The sequence below is a fragment of the Panthera onca genome, chromosome B4 (assembly GCF_046562875.1).
Source record: "Panthera onca isolate mPanOnc1 chromosome B4, mPanOnc1 haplotype 2, whole genome shotgun sequence".
NCBI lineage: Eukaryota > Metazoa > Chordata > Mammalia > Carnivora > Felidae > Panthera > Panthera onca.
In genome coordinates, this window is record NC_138345.1 from 73,525,112 (window position 1) to 73,538,071 (window position 12,960).

The window sequence follows — 12,960 nt, forward strand, 5'->3', positions numbered from 1 at the left end:
CTGTCCCTGACGTGGTGGCCTCCCGCAGTCCTCCCTGGCGCCGCGACCCAGCTCATGCTCCCAGCGCACAAACGGGGGGTGGCTGAGCAGGACGCGCGTCGCCCATAAGCCACCGGCCACTGCCAGAGATGCTCTGGACAGCACACTCCGCACTCCGAGTAGCAACACTGCAGACACAGCGGTGGCCAAAGTTGCCTCTTGGGGGGATTACATCTTTTTTTTTTTTCTTTTTTTTCTTTAACATTTTTATAGTGCCATGAGTGTACCCAGTGGTATGAAATTATGCCAAAACAAAGAGCAAAGTCCTTGTCCTGAGGAGTATGCAGTGTGAAAAGCGCATGAATGACGCAAGGCAAAATGACAGGACAAACACAGGGTGGGTGGGGAGGAAAAGTTACCCTGAAACAGAAGGCAGAATCAATATGATTTTCAATGGACCAAAAAATGGAAAAGCCACGTCAGGGCCCCAACTCCTCATAGCAGAAACATAGAAATAAGGATTTGCCATAATAGCAATAGTCATGGTAACATTACCATTTATAATGTGCCGTGCAGTATCATCACCCGAATTCTATAAGGCTGGTATTAGTATTACATCGAATTCGAAAACTAGTCTCTTTAGCTGCTTAACAAACACTCCTAAATTTCACCATGTGCCACGTATAATTGTTTTATCCTCATGAAATCGTTATGAAGTGGGAAACGTTTCCCTCATTTTATAGAGGAAGAGAATGAAGCCGTGAGGTTAAGTAACTAGCTCTATCTGGGCCACTCAGGTAGAAAGCGGGAGAGCCAAACTGGAAGCCAGCACATCCAGATGATAGAACCAAGACCTGAATCCAGGAAGCCCAGCTGTATGATGGAGCAGGGATTCCTGTCCACACGCCCTGATTCCCTGCCTGCATGCTTAATGGTGTGCAATAATGCACACTGAATAAGTAATTTATTTAAAAAGGTTTACATTGATGGTCAGTAAGGCACAAATTCACTTTGCAAAAGCCTTTAATATTTCAGTGAAAACATGCTTGCTTGAAGAGTTGCTTCAAGAGTTTGCTTGAAGAATAAGTTGTTTTGAGGTGCTTGGGTGGCTCAGTCAGTTAAGCGGCCGACTTTGGCTTAGGTCATGATCTCATGGTTCCTGAGTTCGAACCCCGCTTCGGGCTCTGCGCTGACAGTTCAGAGTCTGGAGCCTGCTTCCAATTCTGTGTCTCCCTCTCTTCCTGTCCCTCCCCTGCTCACACTCTGTCTCTCTCTCAAAACTGAATAAATGTTAAAAAAATTTTTTTAAAGAATTAAATACTGTTTTTTTTAAAAAAAAACAACAGGTTTTCCTTCCTTCCTTTCTTCAGCAGACATGCATGAGTATTTGTTTGTGCCAGGCACTGTGTGAGGCACCATGGAGACAAAAATAAGAGAAAACAAGGGAATTGGAGATGATGTTCATTTTGATGACGGATACACACGAGATTTATCAGGAGAAATAAGGGCAAATAGCCAACAGGAAATAAGGGAACATTTCAATCTTATTATGCAGGGAGTGATGTTATTCTGGGCTGGACCATCCTGTTTATTATTTATCCCTTTTTTCATTTCCTCTCTTCTGCTTCCTTCATTTTAGTTATGACAGAGGAAAACACATGGTCAAAGAACATATAGACATTTGTTAGCATTTCAAATAATGCTTTGGGTGGCAGAATAAATAACATTAACAATAATAGCAATCCCATATTGAGTGCTCACTATGAGTCAGGCATTAGTCTAAGCATTTTACATGTGTTAACTCATTTAATCCTCATAACAATCCCATGAGGTAGGTGCTATTATGATCTCAATTTTGTAGTTGTAGAGAAGCTCAAAAAGATTAAAAAAATTGCCCAGGGATATAATGCTAAAAAGTCAAGGATTTAATGTATTAACTGAAATTAGATTTTGGATTATTTGTAGATTTCATTTACCCTTTGAATTCCCTTCCAAATAAGAAGAGTTTGAGTAACAGTATTTTACAAGTGTGGAAATGGTGAAGAGGCAGGCAGACCTCTGAGCCTGGGATGAAAAACTGGCATAAAAGATCCCTAACAAAACAAGAGACTGTGGGAGTTAAATTCTCCAAGTCTGTTATCAAAAGCCAGAATCTAAACTGGCATAAACATCTACTTTGGAGCTAGGAGGTTGACATCATTACTGTCACTCCGTTCCCTATCTCACTTTGGGTTTTTTTTGTTTTTTTTTTTAAATACATTTTTCCTTCCAGACTCTTCTGCAACACAGTAAAATAAATAAAACCACTAAAAACTAAAATAAGGAGACAAATCCTCCCCAGCTACCCCTCCCCGTCAGAAAAACACAGAAAAGCATTTGTTTGGAAATAGTTTTTTGTGATTGTGTAAATTGTATCTTTGTTAAAATGGAATATCCCCTCAAGAACTAGAAAAATAATTGATTTTCCCATACAGAGGACACCAAAGTCTGGTCTTTCCATTTGAGCACAGTGTTTCAAACCCTAACATTATAAGGAGTCTAAAAAATTATAGTTCTCTATTATATGACCATAATCAAATGATAAAATAATAAAATGTGTTGCCAATTCCTGTATTCAGTCATTTTGTTCCTTGTTGGGACAGTTCACTTCTGAAATGCAAGGGCAAGGCAGAGCTTTGGGACCCCTGCAGACAGAATGAGTGAGGACCTCACAGGACACTCCTCCCTCCCAGCCTCTTCCCTTACATGTTCCACTTCCCAGTACTGAACTCCTAAGCTCCCTAAGTGGCTCACACTTTCTCCTTTCTCCCTTCAGGCTGGTCTCTGTTGAGAATCTTCTCCCACTTCCTTCACTTCTTTGCCTGCCTAACTTTTATTTCTACTTCATAACCTAGCTCAGGTGTTACCTAGTCTTGAAATGTTCTCTGGCCCCCTCCCTAAGCCGGCTTCAGTGGTGCCATACTCCAGTCTGAACTTTTCCTGGCCATCAACATGCTGTTAGTGTGACTGTTCGCTTGCTTATTCTTTCCTTGACTAGACTAATTCATTTATTCAACAAACATCTCTTGGGCACATTTGCCCGGGACAGTGGTAGGTGTTAGGGAAACAGGGATAAAAGAAACTCCTTAACAGGGTTCCTGGAAGGTAATGATACTCAGTGACTGTGGAATGAACGAATGGAATTAAGTCACTACAAAAATAGGAGAAAGAGGATCAGAAGAAGGTTAGCAGTCACACACAAGGGAATTGGCAGTTCATTTCTCCCATCGTGCATATCCTACCCTATTGTGCAACATCTTTCTAAACCTCTTTTTTCCTTAAGTTTTGGTTTTCCTAGTCCTCTTTCTTTGTGCTGGCTCAAATGGAGGCAGGAACTCAGGCACGGAAGGGACTTAGTTCTGATGCCAGCACTGTCACTTACCAGCTGGGTGACCCTTGGCTCTTTCCTCCATTTCTATGAGCTTCAGTTTCCTCCTCTGTAAACTGGAGATAACAAACACCTATACCATGGAAGTCTGTGTGAAGATTAAAGGTGATTCACATTTGGAACATAAGGACTTAGCTATAAAAGTCTGGCTCTTAACAGAGTTCTCCTCTCCTTTCTTTCTCTCTCCCCTACTCCCGCCCCTTACCCTTCCTACAAGATGTCCCCAGGGCAGTTGTGGCAAGGAGGATAACTTCAGGTGATACATGAAGCACATTCAAAAAAAAAAAAAACCAAACTGTACTATTTTGATAGATATCAAAAATATATAAGTAGCCATAAACCCCATTATTCCTTTGATTTTTTTTTTTTTTCATAGAAGTCATTGCTTTGGAGAGTAAAAATTAAATTAAGCCCTTCTTGGTGTTTTTTTTGTTTTTAAATTTTTTTTTTTAACGTTTATTTATTTTTGAGACAGAGAGAGACAAAGCATGAATGGGGGAGGGTCAGAGAGAGGGAGACACAAAATCTGAAACAGGCTCCAGGCTCTGAGCGGTCAGCACAGAGCCCGACACGGGGCTTGAACTCACGGACCGCGAGATCATGACCTGAGCCGAAGTCGGCCACTTAACCGACTGAGCCACCCAGGCGCCCCTTGTTTTTAACAATAGTTAGAAAATATTAGTAAGTCAGTACAAAAGATAAGGGGGAAGAAAAAGAAATAGATGCCTGAAAAACACTGAGGAAATAAACAATGGCAATGACATGAAAGAAGAAAAACATTTAACACAGAAGTCCACAGCAGCTGTATTTATCATGCTCGTCCTCAGCATTTGATAAACTGACAGGTAACCACAGGCATACTATGCATTTCTCAAACGTCACTTACTGAAAAAATCTAGTTCTGGGCCTGCGAAGATTCAGTCTGTAGCTGTATGATCATGCCTTGGCTTTCTTAGCATCGGTTTGGTCTGTAACAGGCCAAACAGCCAGCTTTGGGTCCCTGAAAGTCACCTGTCCGGTTCTGCCCCTGATAAAGTCCAAAGTGAAAGAGAACTGTTCGTTTAGATTTAAGAACAAGTAATTGCCCAAATAGGACTTCCAAAGAGGTTCTATGTTCCCTGCACTGTATATGTCCCAATCTTGCTCTGTAAAATGAGTATAATAATAGAGTCTATTTCCTAAGGTGGTTATGAGGACTTCACATAAAAGAAGCAAAACAGAATAAATATAATAACGGATATATATGTGTAAGTCATTGTGATCACTAATCCAGTACAGACTAGCCTCCTTGGAGCACCTTGCATTACATACCCATCCCTGCAGCCTTGAAAACCATTTGTCCCCTTACACCAGTCTCCCTTCGTTTTAGTGTTTTGTGACAGAATCAGCCCAATAAAAGCTTTCTGTCTCTGAACACATGGCATTCAATAATTTGGCAAAGTTCACATAGTCTTCAGTTTCTCTGTCCTTAACAAACTTCTACCCAGACTGTGGATTTTCTGTAGATTTCATGTGTTAGCATTTGCGAAGCTACATACACATGTGCACACGCACGTGCACGCACACACACTTCTTGTGTTCCAAGTGAGAGAGTCTACCAACCTCGATGACTCCTTAGGGACTTGTTTGCAGTGGGGCTTATCCCCCCCACTTCACCCCCAAATTAAGTTCTATAAAAGTCTATAACCGAAGTTGAACCAAACCCAAAGTAGAGCCCTATCTACCGGCCCTGGAGATTGTGATCCAGGCATAGCGTGTTCTTTTTACAATGTAAGACAATTCAGTCATAATGACTGTGTCTGCGCTGCCGGGAAGCAAATACGAATATAAGAAAGCAGTAAACTGGGAAACGGGCCAACTCTCCTTCCTTCCCCAGGGGTGAGAAGCTGCACCGCTCCCAAATGCATAACAAAGAAAGCCGGCCCAGGAGCCGGGGGTGAGGGGAGGAGTGGGGAGGGGCCCCTGGCGAATAGGTGTCTGTGGGACGCGCCTGGGCGGCCAGGGTCTGCTTATACCTTCAGGGCCACAGCTACCCCTTTGCCTCTTTTCTCAGGGTGTAAGATGCCCGGAGACAGGTAGAGATGCACTTTTGCCCTGAGAAATTGACATCCAGACACACTCCGTCCTCTGGTGAAACCAGGACCAGGTCTCTAAACACTCGGCTTAGAACTGAGGCTCGGGATCTCTAGGTCCTCGCCGAGTCTCTCAAGGACCCAACTACTGCACCGTCACTGCCCGGTGCCACCCTGGCACACCAGCCACCAAGCCTCCCAGGCTGGGCTTCCTAGTTTATCGCTTTCTCTGACCAAGTCAGCAGGCGGGTACGCATCTCCTGGGCCGTCCTGGTGCTCACGGCACCGGAGGGGCGTTCTCCCTACCTGTCCTTGCTGGATCGCTAAGAGAAGCTGGGGGCCCCGAGGGGTGCACCGCGTGCCTCGGCGCCTCCACCCCTGCCAGCGGCCAGGGCGCAGCGCCCACCGGTGCCACTGCCTGTGAAAAGCCACTCCCCGTGCCGCTCCCAGCACACAGCCCGCTCGTCCCCGCGGTCGCCTCTCTCCTCTCTCGGACTCCGGACTCCGAGGCTCCCAGGTCACCCCCAGGAGCTCCCTGCGTGTGCGCTCCCTTCGCTCTTCTCATTCATTCTCTTTTCTCCATTTTCCCTCCAACCCTCACGCTCTCCGGGGCTCTGGCCTCTTATCGCCTCTCGCCTTCACCCCTCTCTCTGATGTCCCCTCGACGTCCCCTCGATTCTACTCGCCTTTCCCGCTCCGCGTTTCTGCACCTCTCCTCCCTTCTCTCCTGTGCGCCCCGGGCTCTCCGGTCCCCTGGAGCGGGCGCTGGACACCTCCGTCGGAACTTCGGCCTCAGTGTTCGAACCCGCTGCTGCCGCCCGCAGTCAGGGCCCCCAGACCCAGCAAGGCTCTCGCCTTCCTCCTCCCCTCAAGCAGACACTCTCGGGACTCCTCCTGGGGCCACAGCCCCCCACCAGGGGAACCGTGCTGGCCTGGCCCAAGCAGCCCAGCTGTCAGGGACAACGGGTCTATTTTAGGTCCAGCACCCAATGTCCCCGCCCTGAGGACACCGGCCCCGGCCCCGCGACTTGGGTAGCACTTGCCAGCACTGATCGCAAGCCGACCCGACTCGAGCGAGGCTGGTGGCAGGGCCACCGCTGTGCAAGGCGGTCGCTGGACACCCAACTGGAAATCCCAAGGGCCTAGGAAATCCGGGGGGGGGGGGGGGAGGGCAAGCCCCAGCCACCCCCTCCCGCCTCCTGGGAATGGGCTACCTTGGAACCGCCACCTCTCTTGCAAAGAGAGCCACACACGAGCCTTCCCAGCTAGTTCCCTTTACCTCTGTATGCCCTGGTTTACTTAATTTCTAGTCAATCGGTCATTAGCCTGCAATAACCCACCCAAAGCATGATCCTTTAGAAAATCTAAGAAGAATTAGGGTCAATCAACAAACAAGTTACGAAGAGCCGCAATGCCTAACCTAAGCCCCAGAAGGTTGAGCAAACGGACCGCACACGCGTGCGTGTCCCTGTGCGCGCAATCACACACGCGCACCCACACCAACACCGGCTGGGATCCAGCCACCAGTTCGCACACTGACAAGTCTCTAAGTCTAGCAGAGATTAGAAAAGTGTCACTCACCTGTGTCGTTTTCTACTTCTGCCGATTGGGATCCGGGGGAAGTATAGGAAAAGGGTGGATTGAGAGACCCTCCTTTCTTTTCTTTTCGCCTTTCTAAAGAGTGGAAATTTCCATCATGTGATAGGGGGCAGCATCCCCAGTGTCGCCTTTCCTGAGGACCCTCCCTTCCAGCCCAGCCACCAATCGCCAGGCGGCAACCTGAGATGTAAACAGAAGCATCCTCCCAGGTGGGCTGAGTTGCCCAGCTGTCCCGCAAGAGTGAAGCCTGGGAGCCGCCGGCCCCTGCTCCCTCCTCTCTGGGTCCCCGACAGCGGAGAATACCTTGGTGTGAGTTCGGGTTTTCGCGGTTGTTGTTTGGTTGTTTGTGGTTTTGTAATGAAGTCTCCTCAATAGTCAAGGTTGCATTTGTTGAGTCTGCCCTACATGCAGAAATGCATGTTGATCTTCCCTTCAAGTCAGGAAAAAAGTCTTTCGGGTAGGTGTCCCTAAACTGCCTCCAGGTTTGGGGATGTCGAACCTGAGCCTGACGTAAAAGGGGGGAAAAATGGAGGAAGGGGTATAAATGAAAAACCCGTCAGTCACCATTAAAGCCCCTTCATGCATCAGTGAAGCTGGGGGTGGCTTGGTAGCATTTAACTATGAGTGGCGATCTTCGAGGCAATTTCTTTTCTGGGATTTCAATTTAAGCATAACCCTCAGTATGTATGGAGAAGGAATTAGGATATGATAAATAGCACTATAATTTTAATTCTCTTCACTAAAGGCATTAACCTGCCATTTCAAGGAAAACTGTTCATGTCAAAGCCATTTTCTGATGGTAAGCAAAATTCTTATTTCAAAGAAGGCCTCTGTAACCCATTTATTCATAGCCCTGTGTTTATTTTCGTACTCATGTGTCGTTCTTTGGGGAAAGATATTCTCCAATGGCGATCTGACTCCACAGTGCAGCAAACTCACCAGGCAACACAAATTGCTTTCTGACCTGGCCAGACCCATCGAATTGTACTAAAACCGCGCAACGATGCAAATTCAATAGAAGGATGATGCAGCAAATACCTTCACTGGGGTTGCCGTGTTGGACACGAAACATACATAAAAATCAGTATCTAGAAAAATCCTTGTTTTATGAAAGCTGATGATCGCCCACCTGACCGCCCACCTAGTATACCTCCTTAGTTTGTCATAACAAGAAATTTCCATTCTGAGAAATTCGACTACATCAGAATAATTTTCAGGTCCCTTTAAACTTGTTGAAACTACATTATCTTTATACTACCACACTTTCCGCTGATTCTTATTTAATAAACATAAGCATATTTTGTAAAGCTACTGAACTGTCAAAATTGATAGGCTTGAGAGAGGGTTAGTGGGAGATCAAGACGGACGTACATTTCTCTCTGCCTAATGCTTACTAAAGACAAAACCCAGGGGGCGCCTGGGTGGCTCAGTCGGTTAAGTGTCCGACTTCGGCTCAGGTCACGATCTCGCAGTCCGTGAGTTCGAGCCCCGGGTCAGGCTCTGTGCTGACAGCTCAGAGCCTGGAGCCTATTTCAGATTCTGTGTCTCCCTCTCTCTCTGACCCTCCCCTGTTCATGGTCTGTCTCTCTCTGTCTCAAAAATAAATAAACGTTAAAAAAAAATTAAAAAAAAAAAAGACAAAACCCAGGTTTCTAAAATGACAGGCCTTTTCAGAGACAACCAGATGAAGATGACATCACGCAATTGTAAGGCAGATACTAGTTAACTGTGCCACTGCTCAACTTTGTAATGAACAGCTTCTTATTCAGTTCTTGGCATCCATATCTCAGTACAGAAAAGATAAAAAATGGTGTTTCATTGCCTAATTTGCTGGAGTCCTGTGGGTTACCCACCTATATAAACTCTTAATGTCAGGTGTGGGTTGAGGTGAAACGAGCTGCCTTCATCTGTGAATCGGTGCCGTGCTGAACAAGGTCCAAGCGTGTCGTCCCTTGGAGCTACGGTCCATCATCAGAGTCTACGAAGAGCTCAGAGAGACTTCTGGATAGTACGAGACAACTGACAACGCTTTGTCTTCCCTGATACAATCCAAACCTTGAGCCGTTGACGGCTCTGTTGAATCTTCCTGCCAATCTTCCGAGGTCTGTTCTCAACCAGTCTTGGAAACAATGAGAAGCAGCCCTCGCCAGCGACGTGAATACACCTGCAGGACCACAGTGTAAAACACATTCTGATTTGTTGTCAAATCATTCACTGGCTCTGGAGCAGTTAGCTTAGGTTTAAATCTCAGAGCCACCACCTACCAGCTATGTGACCTTGGCCAAGTCACTTAAGTTCTTGGTGACTCAGTCTCCTGAAAAATGGAGAACATTTCTTGGCACATTGTTTTCCTGACTTGTTATTTTCAGACAACACTAAAAACTCACCTAGGGATGGAGACAAATGAAATGTTTGCAATCAAGAAAAACTTACGCGGCAGATAGCATTTAGTACCATTTGGACAAAGCTCACTCGATGGAAACTCTCTGCTCTGAAATTATATTGACCTAAGAATGTTATTGGTTTAGTTGGGAATTCTTTCATTTTTAAGAAAAGTCTATATGGGGAAATACTCCCCAAATATATTCTTTTGAACCAAAATTAATACTTGAAAACAGAGTTCTCTGCTCCCATAAGTTTGGAAAACATTGTGGTGAAAGTTCTTGTGGGATTCCTCAGAAGTTTTAATCAGTCTCTCTAGGTTGGGATGGAGCACGCAGTATTTTTTCATGACTAGAGCCCTTTGGGGGGAATATCTCTCAGGTCTGATGATCCAGAGTATACCCATTGCCAAATTTTAGCACACATGAATGCCTGAGGAAGGAAATAGAACACAGTTATTATCCAAACACCCCGTGGCAAGACTCTAAATTTCCTTGGTTTATAGACTATTGTTGAGAAGTTTGATAGCAGTGACTTTAGCAGACGCGTATAAACTTTTTTCTTTGATAGTAGACTTTTAACATGGATTGTTTTTCCAATTAATAATTATTATAAAAAATTTTTAATAAGTTTATTTATTTTTGAGACAGAGAGAGACAGAGCATGAACGGGGGAGGGGCAGAGAGAGAGGGAGACACAGAATCGGAAGCAGGCTCCAGGCTCTGAGCCATCAGCCCAGAGCCCGACGCGGGGCTCGAACTCACGGACCACGAGATCGTGACCTGGCTGAAGTCGGACGCTTAACCGACTGCGCCACCCAGGCGCCCCAATTAATAATTATTATGATTCTAAACTGACTTTAGGTTATGAAGCACCTTAATGTATATTATGGTACTTGGTACTAAAATAACCTAAGTATTATTTTCCCCATTCAGCGAGAAAGGGAAATGAGGTTAAGTGATTTGTCCAAAGACACAGAGCTAATAATTGACAGACTGGAATATGAACCACTGGCTTCAAATTCAATATCTCCCACAGCTCACCTCCCTTTACTTCTGAGCATTTTCTTTTCTAAGACTGATAACTGTTTTCCTGCCTACAATGTAGTCAACCCTAAATGGCATGCTTAGCGAAACTATTATGATTTTTAAAATAATTACTATAAAAGCAATGATCTCTTGAGCATAATTGCATGAGCCTTTGTAAATTCTAATGTCTTTATAATGACATTATTTTATATGAATCTGAATTTGATTTATGTGAAACACTGAGTAATACCAGGAATTATATTTGTGGTTGAGTTTCTTTTTAGTGTTATGCTCTCTAAATGAGCTACTATTTCTTACTGGCTCTAGGAAGAAGATACCTGAATAGATCACTTACCATCTCAGTTTCGCACCTGATGAAACAACTAGCATCTGGATCTCAAAATGAAATATCAAACTAGATCTAGGATCCTAGAAGATCCAAGTCTAGTGGCCAATATTGGGATGTTAGGGACCAGACTCGAGGTCCCATCCAGGAGGTGACAGGGAGAGCAGAGCCCATATGTTGCACATGGGCAGCTCAGAGAGGAGAATTGTGCATTGTGTGGTCAGCATTCAACCCCAGCCCCAGGGAAGTCAGCCTTTGGAAATGGCATTACAGGCAGACACCCGACCAGTTGTATTTACCAAACACACCACCTTCCTTTTCCAACTTGACACTCAAAGCACCAATCAACTATACCTGTCTACACAGCCCTGATTCTAAACCACTTACTGCCCCCCACCCCCCAGCACCAATACCATGGTTTTCCATGCCTTAGAGCTTTTGAGTGCGCTATGCCCACTTTCTGGAATCCCTTGCCACTGGCTCTGCCTGTCAACTTCACCTTTTACTCACTGTTCAATGTCGCCACTTAAGTGAATGAAAGAAACCCTTCTCAACTCCTCCAGTTCTCTTTTTTCTTGGTAGGTTGGGGACATGGGGTGGGAGTGGGGTAGAGTTCTAAGAAGGGTAGAAAAAGAGAACCAGCATGTTTGGGCATGGCATTTAGTACTTACAACCACCCTGTGAGGTGGATGTTTTTATCCCCACTTTTCAGATGAGAAAACTCTCTGACTGAGTCTGAGTTAAGTGGCTTGCGAGAGGCAGAATCTGAATTAGGACTCAGGTATACGTGACTCCAAAGCTCTCCTCATTCTGTCCCATGATTAAACTTGCCCTCATCTGGGCTCCAGAGATAGATCATAATACATTATTTGGCCCCATTAGACTTTGAGCTCCTCAGCAGCCAATCTCATTCTTATCTGTGTTCATGGCATTTCCATTGCATCGGATACCTAGGTACTCAGTCGCTAGAGGTCGAACGAGTGAGAGAATGAATGAAGGATGCCCTGTGATTTGCATATTGTAACAAACACTGTCTATTTCAGAGTTATTAAGTAAAATCACCTGTTGTTTGTCCCTACTGATAATTTGTATCTTTTCTGTTTGTTTTTTTCTCCAAAGTTGAGAGGCACGATGATTAGGTGTCCCACTATAATTTTGGTGCTCAGAGAGACAATGATTAAATCTGCCAGGCTACCAGCAATGCTGACATGTTTTGCACAACTGGTGTTTGAGCAGAGATCGACATTGATTTGATGTCGCCAGGTAACACAGTAGCATGACGGCTTTGAGAAAATGATATCAAATTACTCTAGACGCAAATTTTACCCTTTGTGACATTCCTCCAAGAGTTAGTAACTTAGTCATGTCAGTCTTCACTTCGTATTTGCTTTATCTGGGAAAATCAGATGAGAGGACTTATCACCAAAACCCAGACATGTCTAATGAGACTTACCACATTAAATACATTTATATGTACAAATATATGTACAAAAGTCCAATATACACATGTACAAAAATATATGCACAAATTCCAAATTTAAAAGAGACAGAACATGTAAAGTTAAACAAATTAAACACTTGTTGTTCTTGTTGTTGTTGTTGTTGTTTTTAAGTTTATTCTGAGAGAGAGAGTGCAGGAGGGGCAGAGAGAGAGAGAGAGGGAGAGGGAGAATCCCAAACAGCCTCCATGCTCTTGGTGCAGAGCCTGATGTGGGACTCAGACTCATGAAACAGTGAGATCATGACCTGGGCCCAAATCAAGAGTCAGACGCTTAACCAACTGAGCCACCCAGGCGCCCCAAACACTTGGTGTCTGATTTCTGGAACCAGATTCCCTAGGTTTGAATTCCAGCTCTGACACTTACTAGCTAATAACTAGTTATTAGTTGTACGATAATTAGGCAAGTTATCAGCCTCTCTATCCTTCAGTTTTCTCATCTGTGATTGGGGATAACACTTTGTACCTATTCATAGAGTTATTTTAAAAAGTTTAATTAAGTCACACCACATACCCCTTTTTCAAATGGAAAATGCTAACAGTCATATCATTTGTCAGTGAAGAATTCTTATAATTACCCCAGAATTTTATTCTATTCCCCTGGGCCTGTTTGCTCATCCCTAGTACAA

General features: G+C 44.7%; 1 protein-coding gene across 1 annotated transcript in view; it reads right to left on the bottom strand.

Moving 5' to 3' along the window:
- SLC38A4 (solute carrier family 38 member 4) overlaps positions 1 to 7,177 on the bottom strand; it is a 68,666-nt gene extending 61,489 nt beyond the window's left edge. Inside the window, exon 1 of the mRNA XM_060657857.3 lies at positions 7,060 to 7,177. The gene's annotated coding sequence lies outside the window, so the exon portion shown is untranslated. The remainder of the gene's footprint in view (positions 1 to 7,059) is intronic.
- Between the last annotated feature and the right edge of the window lie 5,783 nt (positions 7,178 to 12,960).